The sequence below is a fragment of the Ctenopharyngodon idella genome, chromosome 2, assembly GCF_019924925.1.
Source record: "Ctenopharyngodon idella isolate HZGC_01 chromosome 2, HZGC01, whole genome shotgun sequence".
Taxonomy (NCBI): domain Eukaryota; kingdom Metazoa; phylum Chordata; class Actinopteri; order Cypriniformes; family Xenocyprididae; genus Ctenopharyngodon; species Ctenopharyngodon idella.
In genome coordinates, this window is record NC_067221.1 from 20,724,189 (window position 1) to 20,740,083 (window position 15,895).

The 15,895-nt window shown below is 35.0% G+C and overlaps 1 protein-coding gene across 2 annotated transcripts in view; it reads right to left on the reverse strand.

Annotated features, from left to right (window-relative positions):
• Positions 1 to 15,895, reverse strand: part of LOC127523179 (low-density lipoprotein receptor-related protein 8-like) — a 108,851-nt gene that overhangs the window by 52,172 nt on the left and 40,784 nt on the right. The gene's annotated exons all lie outside the window — the stretch shown is intronic.

Consider the following 15,895-nt stretch of genomic DNA (forward strand, 5'->3'; position numbering starts at 1 on the left):
AGCTAATGACACAAAACAACCATGAAAATATACAACACAAATATTCGGTAAAAGTAATTAGCTGGAACTTTTTTTTAATCAATACCTTTCAGTATTTAATGAAGTATATATAATATTGATCAGTTTTTTTTCAAATCACAGTGTATTCTGGGATTGTTTTGTCCATGAAGGACACATGCAATGCAACAAACAGTATCTTAAAGGAATAGTTCAGTCAAAAACTAAATTTGTGTCACCATTTGCTCACCCTAAGTCAGGGCCGGTTCTAGACATTTGGAGGCCCTAGGCAAAATTTATGTGGGAGGCCCCTGACTCTTCTCCCCTCTTTAATATTTTTATATTGTAATAATTTTACCGTTACTCTCCAAATTAATGTAGAAACAACTTAAAGCAACAACATAAAAAAAAAAAAAAAAATTATCTGTGGCCTGGCCCTAAATAAATGTATCCATATATAGAAATTGAATAAATTTATCAAACACTTTATGCAGTCTTCACTGCATAAATTATAAATTAAACATAAGCCTTATTAAAGCAATTGTCTCTGTTGCCTTTGTTCTTTGATGAACATTAATGACAGACATCACAGCAACTTAGGCTGCTGTCACTTTAAGAGCTGCCGCTGTCGAACATGAATCTCATTTTCTCACAACTCTAAGTTCATTTAAGATGTTATTTAACTCTTTTGAGACTACTCTTATGAAGATACTCCAGAAAACAGGCATAATTCTGTGTGTTATTGTTTGTTTAAGAGTGAAAGGGAACTTGATATTGGTGCGCATCTTTGTCTTTACTGTGAGTCGTGTGTGTCAAATGCAGTGCACGTTATTAAAAAAGTAATTATAGTTACTAGTTACTTCTCACAAATAGTAACTGAGTTAATAACTGAGTTACATTATTATAAAAGTAACTAATTACCAGGGAAAGTAACTATTGTTTTACTTTAAAAAAAAAAAAAAAAAAAAAAAAAAAGTCAAATAACTTGAAAGCCCCCATTATTAAATATGTTAAATAAATGAAATGGACATGAAATTTCTCTGTACTGTACTATACGTGTTGGTAGCCATTAAAGAAAACGTATTTAGTTTAATATTTATTTTTAAATAGACCTATTATAATGTAATTTTTAAATTTAATCTGTTTGATTATGAAAAGTGAACAGCATGAGTAATAGGATACATCACAAGATGCGCAATATGTCGGGAGACATGGAGTGGGTCAGACATGATTTTGACCACTTCATTAAGTTTTGTTTTGTAGAAAGCCTTTCTTTAAAGTGAATTTCGTTTTGTATAAATTGTATCTTAATTTTAATCAATGTTTCATCAACCAATTGCCTAGATTTAATAAATAAGAAGCAAATATAGCAGACAATACAATCATGACATGGAGGCGCCAGGCGCGATCACTTGCACGTGAACTGGAGCGCGTCTTAAATTAACCGAAACTCAGCGTATAGGCTGCTTGCCTCACAGACATGAGAAATATATCTATAGAAACTTGAAATGTCTACTTTTAAAAGAAATAATTCAAAACGAAAAGAAATAGTCTACTCACTGATGATCATCCGAATGAAATGTGCATTCTTTCCCACAGAGATGATGAGAGTCAGCAATGTTAACTTTATCTTCGCAGCAGACACGGATTCAGAAAACACTAGTTTATTAATAAACAACTAAAATGTCTCCTTGCTGTTTTTGTCACATTCATAATCATTACTTTTGCAGGCTTTTTATCACAAGCTTAGCATTTTGCTTCGCCTCACCCACAGGATGTGTTCGTTTTGGCGAGTACATCGACCCACTCTGACAAGGCGACATACTGGTTCGACATTAAGTGACAATTCAACTATATCCAATGAACAAAGAAGCTAGTATTTTGCTCCCCTCTTGACTGGTGGACTAGCGTCCAGGGGATGTTGCGGTTATGGAGGCCCTAGGCAACTGCCTGCTCTGCCTATAGGTAGCGCCGGCCCTGCCCTAAGTCGTTCCAAACTTCTATGAATTTCTTTCTGAACACACACAAAAAAAGATTAAAACAACACTGAATTTGGAACAACAAAATGACCACAGAATTTTCTTTTTTTGGGTGAACTATACTTTTAAAGCAGTATAATAGTGTAAAGATTTTAGACAGTTTAAAAGCTATCTAAAAAAAATTATCAAACTTATTTTCAAATTTATTCAAATTTATGTGTGCTTATGCTTATCCTAGAATATGTAGTGTTGGGACAGGTAATACATAAGTGAATCAGTTTGGATTGGTAAATCAGTTCATTTAGTTAGTTCATTAATTTGAATAGTTCATTAATTTAAATAGTAAATGATTCATTTTACAAGTCACTGCAGAAAATTGCTTTTGTAGCAAAATATATAGTTAATTGCTGCTCCTCATCACCCTTTTTGAATTATATAAATTAGGATGTTTCCTTTTTTATTTGTATTTTGAGTAAATTTATCTGCTCAAGTTTAATGTCATCCAAATTGAGATCCTAATTATTTCAGTTCCAGATAAACTCTTATAGTAACTGTAACGTTTTGGTCAGGCAATGAGAATGAGACGAGGTAAACTAATCTAAATGCAGCTGTATACTTTAATAAACAAATAAAACAAGTAAGGTTAAATACTAAATAAACGTAATAGTGTGCACGTAAACACAAGCAACGCCAGACAAAGAACAGAACAAACTGAGGGCTATATAGAGCAAACTAATGATCAAAATAAGAAACAAGTGCGTCAAATCAATCAAACAATGAGTATCCATGACAACAAATGGAAACATGCTAAACAGAAAGGAAATAATGAAAAACAAACTAAAGGTGCGTCCCAATTTGCATACCTATGCACTATTCTATGCCGTTTTGTAGTATAAATAGTAACAGTACAGTGACAGTAACAATAAATGATCTTATTTGGGATCCATCTAATCATAAAAACTGTTAAATGCCACCTAAAAATAAAAAATAATAATAAAATAAAACAATATATATATAAAATATATTTATAAAACGGTTAGTTCCTGTCCTTGATTCTGATTGGTCAATAGCTGTGTTTTATTCATGATAATAGTATCACTACACAACACCCTTAGCAACCACTCTTAACAACGTAAACTGTATGTTCTCAATTGATATTGTTCATTGAAGCTTACTGTATTATGTAGAAGAGTATTGTGAGAAAGATCAATTGAGCGAGTTTATTACCTGCATTCAGATTTAGCATTTTCCTTCAGGTCAGTCCTATGTTCATAATAAAACATCTGTTTAAATGTCCGATGTATTATCTTGTCCTTTTAACAGTTAAGGGGTTTTCCCGTGACTGACACCATCTAATGGCGTAATAATGTAACTTCTGTTGCTGTTCACAGTCAGGGACTATTTTTTGGGTGGAAGGAAGGCTTTTAGTGAAAGTTTACTTCATGAAAGTTGCATTGATATATATTTTTGGCTTTAATATTTGTATTGTGTGGTAACCGTTTTATAAAAGCAATAAGGTACTCGAGGCTAGTGCTGTATCGTGAATAAGTCATGGCTGAAGGGGACTTACAGTATTCACAATACAGCACTGCCTCGAGTACCTTATTGCTTACACATATGTATATATGTGTATATATATATATATATATATATATATATGGCGATGACAATGTTAATGACAGCTGTAAACAGGGTCTCAGAGTTTTTCATAGTTTTGCTCTCCTTGCATCCTTTAAAAGGATAGTTCACTGAAAAAAGAATACTGTCATCATTTACTTACCCTTGTTCCAAACCTGTATGACACAAAAGAAAATAACAGAGGGTGAGTAAATGGTGGCAGAATTGTAATTTTTGGGTGAACTATCCCTTTAATTGAGAGTGAACGGGGTCAGGCGGCAGATCAGAGGGCCTGTGGCCCTCTTTTTAGCAGATCTGTCCCCCTCTCTCCTTCACAGTCATGGTCAATCTGCTCCATTTGGCAGGCTGTCTGTTGATATTAGATTACAGTTTGAGAGGTATCAGAAATGCAGGCATAAATAAATCATCTCTAGCTGCAGAGGCCTAGAGATCCGCCACAGTCAATGAGTCTGCTGGGGCCATTCAGCTGCTCTTATATCATGAAAGAATTCAGAGGGGCCCAACAAGTTGTACCAATTAGCCTGGCCAAGGATATGTTGTAAACTGTATAGAAATGGCAGCAGTCAGTTTTGAGTGAATTTATTATCCATCACTGGATCTGTTTCATCATTTAAATGAGTGATACATAACAAACGGGGTGTGATATCTACATTACTGCAGCACTTCTCCAACCCTTCAGCATCATTCATCAAGCAAGATGGTTGTCATTTATCTTCCTTACTTTATTCAAATAAGCTTTTATTGAATGCAAGCCAGCCTTGCTATTAAAACAGTGTGAACCAACAGTGTCATGGTAACACTTTACAATAAAGTTCTTTAGTTAAACATTAGTTAATGTACTAACTAACATGAATTAACCATAAGCAATACATTTGTTACTGCATTTACTAATCTTCGTTAACGTTAGTTAATGAAAATACAGTTGTTCATTGTTTGTTCATGTTAGTTCACAGTGCATTAACTAATGTTAACAAGATTTTAATAATGTATGAGTAAATGTTGAAATTAACATTAACAAAGATTAATAAATGCTGTAGAAGTGCAGTTCATTATTAGTTCATGTTAACTAATATAGTTTACTAATGTTAACTAATGAACCTTATTGTAAAGTGTTATCCAGTGCCATTTCATAACACTTCATGACATCCAAAATGCTTTTTTTCAAGATCAGCAATGCATTAATGCAGTGTTTAAGTGCACAGGAGGAAACAAAAACTGAAACAATTTTAATGCTTCAGACACTCATAAGCCACAAAGAGAGGATAGATGTGGATTAATTGCAAGTTTAACCACCATAGAGTGAAAATTTATTATTTGCACATGTTTTGTCTTGCCAGTTTACACTTAAGTGACTGTAAACAGCTGAGAAAGAACCTGGATGTGTATCACTATATTTGAACAGTGCATGAGGTCTTAAAGTGACAGCAGCTTATAAATACCTGCCGTTGTCCATGTCATTAAAGGTGCGGTAAGTAGATTTTGAAAAAAACGCTGTTGGACATTGTTGATATTTGAAATCAACCCAAAAAAACCCACCCCTCTCTTCATTGCTCCACCTCCAAAACTCACTCTCCAATCCTAACCACCCTGCTCTGAGTCGGTCTCTAACCCCGGCCCGTCCGCTGCAGGCACGTGAGGCAAGTGCACTGACAATGACGCTAAACACCGCATTCTCTAGCGTTCGTCAGTGGTTTACCTGCACAACTCTCAATATCTGGCCACTGTTACACACGCAAAGCGAGTGGATGTCTGTTTATCACAGCTGACGTGCAACAAAATGCTTCACGAAAAATAAAGCGCAGATAACGAACGAACGGCAAGAAAGCACAAAAAATGAACGTACAGTACACAAGAGTAAATACAAACAGCACAGCAGCTCCAGACAATCAATAACACTCAAACCAAGTTTTACTCACATGTGAAGCGGAATCAAAGCAGCCTCCGCATCCATTTTCAGGCCTTCCCACTTAGCTCTTTCCAGCGCTGGAAAGCTTTTCTAATATAAATGTTGGTCCTAAAGTGCTTGCCCAGTCATAACCCTTCATTCCAGTGATATTCTTTTGAGCTCTTTTGTATTGTGTCTCATCATCTCTCTTTCTGCAGTTTTTTTTTCTTTCAAATCTCCCTCTTACTCGTTCTCTCTCCTCGACCGCCATACGCCCCCTAATGCTGATTGGTTACATGTTTGTTGTTGGTGTCAGCCCAACTAACCTCCAAACAGTGTTTTTCAAAATCTACTTACCGCACCTTTAATGTTAATCAAAAAACAAAACACAGCTTTAACAAAGATTAAGCTATATTAAATTTATACAGTGAACACTATAGTGTTATTTTACATTTAATGATTACATTTCTGTACCTGAAATGAATACTACTACCTTACTTTATTTGTAACTTTGTTATATTGTATTTATCTATGCTTGTAATTAGTGTATTTGTTCTTATTTTTTACTGTTTACTTGCGTTTAATAATGTTTGAACTTTATTAGTTAGGCAAGTAGATTTTGCTGTGGTATCAGAGTATTTAAAGTGTGCTTTAAATAATAAATGCAATGCAAAGTTACCAAACCCCCGAAATATATTTTTTTTTCCTTGCTGATCCAAAAAATGATGCAATCCATGAGTTTTGTGATCTGTTGAACCACTAACTCATTCTGAAAACATCAACAGGACACATTAAATCTGGAGCTTTGTTCCAAAACATAGTGAGCTGTCTTGCTGTCTACAGCCTACATAGGCAGCTGACAGCATCTATCTGACAAGGAACCTTATAAGTGACAGATTTGGAACGTTCTTCACAGCATGTGTGCCACACAAAATAGCACCAATCACGTGAAACACACAGGAGACTTGGTTCACAATTGATTCCAATATTGTTCAGCATTAGAATGTCGCTAAGCTAACGGCACAAGAACAAGCATGAAATATTCAGCACAGAGCACTCAAATTTTGGTAAAGGTAATAAGATGGAACTATCAACTAATCAATACTTTTTTTATGTACTAAGTATCAGTGCTGTTATTGTTCAAAGTAAAACTAAAATTAGTAAAAAAAAAATTGTTTGACAAACATTTTTGTTAATTGAAAATGCTGAAATAAAATAAAAAATGAGCTTAAAAAAAGCTAGAAATTAAATTGTTGCCTTCTGAGTACTAAAACCGAAATAAAAATTAAAGCCTTAAAGCTAAATAGGAATATTAAAAAACTGATAAAAATGACAGAATTATGTAACAAAATTACTAAAACTAAAATGAAAACTGAAAATATAAAAATAAAACTAGTTAAAAATATTAATAAATACTACAACTGTATGTATGTATGTATATATATATATATGGGAATAGTGAATGAGGGTATATATATTATATATATATATATATATATACACACATACACACAGGTGCTGGTCATATAATTAGAATATCGTGAAAAAGTTCATTTTTTTATTGTAAATTATTTAAAAAAATGAAACTTTCATATATTCTAGATTCCCTACATGTAAAGTAAAACATTTCAAAAGTTTTTTTTTTTTTTTTTTTAAATTTGTTGATTAGAGCGTACAGCTAATGAAAGTCCAAAATCCAGTATCTCAAAATATTAGAATATTTACATTTGAGTTTCATTAAATGACCATCCCTACAGTATAAATTCCGGGTATCTTTTGTTCTTTGAAACCACACTAATGGGGAAGACTGCTGACTTGGCAATGGTCCAGGAGACAATCATTGACACCCTCCACAAAGAGAGTAAGTCACAGAAGGTCATTACTGAATGGGGTGGCTGTTTACAGAGTGATGTATCAAAGCATATTAAATGCAAAGTTGACTGGAAGGAAGAAATTGGGTAGGCAAAGGTGCACAAGCAACAGGGATGACCGCAAGCTTGAGAATACTGTCAAGTAAAGCCGATTCAAACACTTGGGAGAGCTTCACAATGAGTAGAATGAAGCCGGAGTCAGCGCATCAAGAGTCACCACACTCAGACATCTTCAGGAAAAGGACTACCAAGCTACTTCTGAACCAGAGACAACGTCAGAAGCATCTTACCTGGGCTAAGGAGAAAAAGAACTGGACAGTGAACAGTGGTCGAAAGTCCTCTTTTCAGATAAAAGTAAATTTTGCATTTCATGTTGAAATCATGGTCCCAGAGTCTGAAGGAAGACTGGAGAGGCACAGAATCCAAGCTGCTTGAAGTCTAGTGTGAAGTTTCTGAAGTCAATAATGATTTGGGGGGGCCGTGACGTCTGCTGGTGTTGGTCCATTGTGTTTTATCAAGTGCAAAGTCAATGCAGCCATCTTCCAGGAGATTTTGGAGCACTTTATGCTTCCATCTGCTGACAAGCTTTATGGAGATGCTGATTTCCTTTTCCAGCAGGACTTTAGCACCTGCCCACAGTGCAAAAACCACTTCCATGATATTACTGTGCTTTATTGGCCAGCCAACATGCCTGACCTGAATCTATGGGATATTTTCAAGAGAAAGATGAGAAACAGTCGATCCAACAATATACAGATGATCTGAAGGCTCAATAGTGCCTCAGCAGTGCCACAGGCTGATCACTTCCATGCCACACTTCACTGATGCAGTAATTTGTGCTAGGAGCAAGTCATTTGCTGTAATATGTCCTGCCGATCAAGTATTGAGTGCACAAAAGAACATACTTTAAAGAACTTGAACTTTTCTGTTTTGCAAATCCATTTTTTGATTGATCTTAGGAAATATTCTAATATTTTGAAATACTGGATTTTGGACTTTCATGAGCTGTACGCTCTAATCATCAAAATTTAAAAAAAAAACTTTTGAAATGTTTTACTTTACATGTAGGGAATCTAGAATATATGAAAGTTTCATTTTTAAAAATAATTTATAATAAAAAAATGAACTTTTTGATGATATTCTAATTATATGACCAGCACCTGTATATATATAAAAAAATACTAAAGCAACACTTTATTCTGTGATTGCCTTATCTGTGAAGAACACATGCAATGCTGCAAAAATTATCTTCATCCTTTACTCACCCTCATGTCATCCCAAACTTACTTTCTTTCAAAAGAACAAAACAACATTGGACCCCACTGACTTTCATTGTATGGGGAAATAAAACATTTATTTTTTAAATATCTTATATTGTATTCAACAGAAGACAGAAAGTCATACATCAGGGTGAGTAAATGATGACAAAATGTTTATTTTTGGGCGAACAATCCCTTAAAATCAACATTACAGTGTAAAATGCTGTCAATACAGGCAGTTTGAGGGGGTTTTCATACTGGGCATGTTTGCTGTGGTCCGAATCCAAGTGCATTTGTTCCCGGTGCCCACCGGAGCGTTGGTCTGGTTTCACACTCAACTTGATTCTATTGAACCCTTGTGCATTTGCGTTCATCTTACGTCATCACAAACATGCATGGCGCATGATAAAAAACATAACTTAGGTCAATATATTATAATTTTTTTTTAATTTGGTGCAATTATACGCAGCAGAGTGAAAAACACTTGGGTTTACTGTATGTGTGAAGGTGCCGCGTGAAGGTGGCTTTATGCTGCTTGCAAACTGACTCTTTTGAGGAGAAAGCTGACTGCGAGCTACTCATTTGCCGCTGTGATTGCACTAACTATGCGCAATTACTCTCACGCATCCAAGGTAAATCATCACCACTGTAATCCCTTAAGTGTTTTCTTGAACTTATGACGTCGTTATCGCAGATTAATTTACTTGCTGAAAAAGTTTGGACCCGAGTTGCTTTCACATTCATGCATATCACGCAACCAATTCACATTCAAATTGGTTGCAACCAAACAGGCAATCTCAGGTTCAGTACCTGGTGCACTCTCAGGTCCACAAGACAGCTTTCACATGACCAATTTTTCATGCAAACTGTGCTCTGTTTCAAACTAAAATGCCAGTGTGAAAGCCCCCTAAAAGGTTTTTGTTTTAAAAGAGTTCTGTACATCTGCTAAAAAGCGGGAAAAGTTAAGAGAAGGAGAGTGAGAGAGAAAACGTGTGGAGCAACAACAAGGTCAGAAGAGCTTTATTCAGTCCCATGTGACCTCACACTTGTGCTGTATGCAGTGAGGTGTGAGGTAAGAGAGTGTGATGTCAGGAAAAGGTCGCGGTGGACTCAGAGGAGACATTTGGCTTTGCTGATGGCTATTTGATGAAGGGCTTTTTAACTCCACTTCACTCAAATCAACAGAGTCAAATATTGCCGTTAGTCTCTAAACCCATTTAAAATGATCCCCACTTTATAATCATTTCTGTTGTCAGGGGAGCTGCCATATGGAAATAGAGTACAGGAATATCATGTGACGGAACATGCAGTCATCTTTAACTTAAAGCTGCAGTGTGTCATTTCTAAGCCACAAGCGACACCAAACAGAAAAACAATTTACATTGGCTCAAACAATGAACTGAGATTGGGGAATGAATATGTGTTTTGTGAACAACATTAAAAACACTTTTAAAAGTAGTATATAAGCTTGTTTCCGTCATGGAATAAAAAATAAATAAAGTTAATTTCGACTTTTTGTCTTAAATTCAGACTGTTTTTTCCTCACAATTGCGAGTTTATATCCCACAATTTACTTTATAACTTGCAACCGCGTGTTTAGAACTCAGAAAAAAGTCAGAATTGTCAGATGTAAAGTTGTAATTGTGAGTTTAATCAATATTAATTAATGTTTCTTGAGGTGCAAATCAGCAAATTAGAATTATTTCTGAAGAATCATGTGATACTGAAGACTGGAGTAATGATGTTGAAAATTCAGCTTTGCCATCACAAGAATAAATTACATTTTAAAATAGAAAACAGTTCTTTTAAATTTAAATTAATATTTCACAATATTACAGACATTTTATTACATCACATTTTTGATCAAATCAAAACATTAAAAAATCTTACTGACCCCAAACTTTTGAATGGTAGCGTATGTACAAAAACACACAGAGCGTGAGGGTGAGTAAAAGATGACAACTCACATTTTTGGATGAACTATCGCTTTTACACAATTCAATTTAACTTTAATTAAACATTTACAGAGCTCTAGTACAGCTTGACTCTTGTTAGCTCAATTGTTAACTACATATTGTTACTGAGGAACAAACTAGGTCATTTCTAGATGTGGGCCAAATTAAAGAGACAGAAAGCTAAAAAAATAAATTATTTAAGCACTGTTTTAGTTCAGCTGGCATTATAGTTCACTTCATAGACGGATCAGCGAACTAGTAATAATCCTTTGATTACAACTGGTTAAAGCCAGACAGGCCTCGATATACTGAAGAAAAAGATTTCATACACTAGTCCAGCAGTGATTTACTAAACATATTGGACAGCATATGGCAGTCAATTACATAAAGTGGGGCAGCAAAGCCCTGTTTATGCTGTATTTTGACGGTAGAGATCACAAACATTCTCAGCATTCAGCCACTAATGCTTTCCTTATGAATGCTTAGATTTATCTTTTAAAAGCCTTTAAACTGGCTTTTATCATTCCTATGTGCTTCATTGCAATAGGAACATGTTAAATTTGCTGAACATGGAAGCATCATTCATTTTTAAATAAGACATCCAGAATAGCGTTCACTAATGTGAGAGCACAAGGTTACTCCAGCATGAAAATTGTGTGCGACAGACAGCAAGGATGTGTGTGTCTGTGTGTTATAGGAATGTACTTGTGCTGTGCCTTTAGGTGTGTATGTGTGTAAAGCTTGGCTTATATAGCCATCATAATAGAAGATGAGATAATAAGGATAATAGGGATAAAGAAGAGATAATAAGGAACATATATATACTCCAGTCTTCAGTGTCACATGATCCTTCAGAAATCGTTCTAGTATGCTGATTTGCTGCTCAGTTAGGATCAATTCTGCTCAATTATTAATAATATTATCAATGTTGAAAACTCTTTTTGCAGCTTAATATTTCTGTGGAAACTGATACATTTTTTCAGGATTTCATTGATGAAAAGAAAGTAAAAAGAACAGCATTTATTTGAAATAGCAATCTTTTGGACACAGTGAAACAGCTCTGGGCACAATCTCAGGGTTGCCATCTCGTAATGTTCTTTTGACAAGACCTGAATGCTGAAGAAAGTAGTTTGAGGCAAAATGCTAAACAAAGCCTTTGAGATATTGCTGGACAAAGTAGTGCTTCATTGTTTATGGCAGCTAGACAATTTCAGCATGAATGAGGTTTTGTTATGCTACACAAGTTCAGAGCAGTCATAGCTCTTTGGGGGAAAATATGTCTAAAAGATCCAATTATTCAGTTGTTATAATTGTTGTTGTTGTAGAAAAGGTCTTCTTTCTTTGCAAGTAAACTCTCAAGTCAAGAAGTTCCAGATGCCAGCTGTACGTCCAATAATTCCAATCATAACACTCTCTTTCACACCATTTCGCTGATCAATCGCTGCCACAGTTCTTAATCTGTCTGGCTCCTCTTTAATGGTGGCATGCCACCAACTGGTCCATATAAAAAAAATAAATAAAATAAAAAAAATAATAATAAAAACATGTCAAAACAGCATATATGACATTTACAGTTGCAAGTAAAAGTATGTGAACCACTTGCAGAATCTGTGAAAATTTTAACAAATTAAGAGAGATCATACAAAATGCATGTTATTTTTTATTTAGTACTGTCCTGATTAAGATATTTTACATAAGAGATGTTTACATATAATCCATTAGACAATAGCTGAATTTATTAAAATGACCCAGTTCAAAAGTTTGTGAACCACTGATTCTTAATACTGTGTGTGGTTACCTGGATGATCTACGACTGTTTTTTTGTTTTGTGATGGTTGTTCATGAGTCCCTTGTTTATTCTGAGCAGTTAAACTGAGCTCTGTTCTTCAGAAAAAATCTCCAGGTCCCAAAAATTCTTCAATTTTCCACCATCTTTTGCATATTTGAACCCTTTACAACAGTGACTGAATGATTTTGAGATCCATCTTTTCACATGGAGAACAACTGAGGGACTCAAACACAACTATTAAAAAAGGTTCAAACATTCACTGATGCTTCAGAAGGAAACACTATGTATTAAGAGTTGAGGGGTGTAAAAACGTTTGAACAGGATGAAGAGGTCCAAATTTTTCTCATTTCGCTTGAATATAATTTTTTATATAATACTTGCATGTTTCCCGGAAGACAAATTAAATACAATTTACCTTGATCTTCAAATTCCAAATGTTTTCACCCCCCATCTATTAATGCATAATGTTTTTTTTCTGGAGCATCAGTGAATGTTTGAGTCCCTCAGCTGTCCTCAGTGTGAAAAGACGGATCTCAAAATCATTCAGTCACTGCTGTAAAGGGTTCAAATGTGCAAAAAATGCTGGAAAACTGAAGAATCTGCAGGACCTGGAGATTTTTTCTGAAGAACAGAGCTCAGTTTAACTGCTCAGGACAAACAAGGGACTCATGAACAACCATCACAAAACACACAGTATTAAGAATCAATGGTTCACATACTTATTAATGGGGTTATTTTAATAAATTTTTTTATTTTTTTTTTAAATATTTTTTTTGTCTTGTGGATTATATGTAAACATCTTTTATGTAAAATATCTTACTCAGGACAGTACTAAATAAAAAAAAAAAACATGCATTTTGTATTATCTCCCTTATTTTGTTAAAATTATTAACATTTTCACAGATTCTGCAAGTGGTTCACATACTTTTTCTTGCACGTGTAAATCATACCATAGAGTAACTGGTGCATATTTATACTCAGTGTTTGTCTTGTCCTAGTACCATTCAGTGTATGTCATACACTATACAGGCCTAAATGCGTAACTGAGGCCTACAGTTCCCTGCTTTTGTTCATACTTCCAGGCAATTCAAACATACTATATTCCTGATAAAAATATGCTATACTGTCATTTCCTTTCAGATGATGACCAAATTGCTTACAGACATACAGTCAAACCAATATTTATTCAGGCACCTTGAACATTTCATTCATTAATACAGTTTATTCACTATAGTTTAAAAAAAATGGTAATAAAATATGACAAGATCTCAGAGTTAAACTGTGTCAGATAAAATTAATCTTAATTATGTCAGATAACACTTAAGCAAAACATGGTCAGGTCAAAGTGTCTGAATAATTTTTGGTCCCAAATTTTAATCAATTTTACTGTATGACGAATTTCTGGGTATAATATGTCACAGTTTACTTTATTTTGCTATCCTCACTTACATAAATGAACTATAGTGTCCTGCACCCAAAATATAAAAAAAATACATCTAGTGTCTGAATAATTTTTGGTTTGACTGTATGCTCTATTTTGGATGTTATAAGTGATGGCCAGCCAGGATTGGAAGTCATGCAATATGAACTGTATGTCATTCGCTAGACTAGAACAGGCTTTTCTAGGGGTGCCTAAGGGTACATGGTCTTTATAATATTACACTAAATATATTTCTCACTGTAAAAATGGGTCTTTATTTATTAAAATATATCTACTTTTACATTTTGGTAAGAATATATATATAAGTATATATAAAGTATCTGTGGTATGCAGCACACGTGACAATAGAGTTAACAAAGTCTTTATTCCAAGTAATGTGCAGGAGATACCCAGGGAAACAAAAACTGCAAATCACATTAACTGAAACAAGAACCGACAAGGGACTGAACAAAGAGTTTAAATACAAGACAAACACAATGACTGACAGGTGATAATTACACGTAACCATAGAAACAAACGAGTGCTGTGTTCCCCTATACCCTCATTCACTATTCCCTACATTAGTCCACTAATATAGTCCACTTGAAGAAGTGAATGAAATCTAGTGAGTGAATTCAGACACTGAGGTCACATCCACATGAAGCCAGAGCTTTCTCTATGCAATTTTTTTTTTCCTTGTTCAAAAAAAAAAATCCCGTAAACACAGTGTCGTCTCAAGAAATATCTGCGTACACACAAAATCATTGAAACCGACTCAAAACGATGTAGTATACCAGTATATGGTGCTGTAATTCTGCCACAGAGATACACTAAAAATGGAGAAGAAGACTTGGAGCATGCATGCTGTATACAAACTTTAGTAAAGCTTAGTAATAAAGCTTTACTTTAGTAAAGCTAATAGGCTCAGTAGCTTCTGCAGCACAAACACAAGCATGTAGTCCGATATTGTTGTTGCTGTTGCCTGATGTAGCGGTGTCTGACTAGGGACGAGACGTGGGGTGATGACATCATCGTTTCAGAAAATATAAAGATTGGCTGTACACACGAAAACGCAAGGGTGTCGTTTTCAGATTTATCCACTCTGGAACCCGCTTTCAAAAAATAGCGGTTTTAGGCTCCCAAAACGCCAGATCCGTCTGGATGAAACACTGATGCGATACAAAATTTTTACGTATACAGCTAAAGGCGGCTCCGTGTGGACAGGCTCGGAGTATGCCGGAAGGGCTGCCACTTTTGGATAGTTTGTGCTTGCTGTTTAATAATCATTACATTACATAGCAAACTGGCAGCTCCAGTAGTAATGAAAAAATGTATCTTGAGCTCTGTCATGTAAACTAGCATGTATAAACCTTAATTAAACAATGTAATAATCAAGTAAAAATGAATTTATACCTGTATGATATTACGCTGTAACCACATTGGGAAGTGGATGAATGGAAGATTCAGCTGCGGGCGGCATCTTCTGGTCAGACACGGGAATTCATTCGGTGCGCGACGCAAAGCGACTCTAACGGTGCATTATGGGTATTCTCTAGCCATTGAGTGTACATTGTTTGTACACTCGTTATTGCGGTGCATTGTGGGATTGAATGAGTGCACTCGGTAACGTCCACTATGGTTTCGGACACCACTACAAATGGCTGTCCCCTAAAAAATAGTGCCCGATTTAGGGGTATAGGGGGTGATTTCGGACACAGCTGAGTTAATAATCAGTAACCAAGAAAACCAAAACTGAATGGAGCAGAGAAACAGGAACTAAACAAAACAGAATAAAAGTCCATAACCGTGACAGTATCATGATGGCAAATTGCTTATGTGTTCCTCACTTGCAAGTCTAAGTTAAACTAAAACATAGTAACATCAAATAAACATCCTACACAGTCTAATGCATAACAAATATTTATGCAAATTAACAGACTTCCAAAAAAACAGCATCCCTAATTGGTTCTTATATCTTGCCTATCAGATAATGGTTTTTACAGAGAGCATCAGTCTTACTTTGTAAATTCATTAGAAGAGCAGTTGTTGAAATGCCCCCTTGAGTATTTATTCCATTTAAATGCATTAGAAGACTCTTTTGT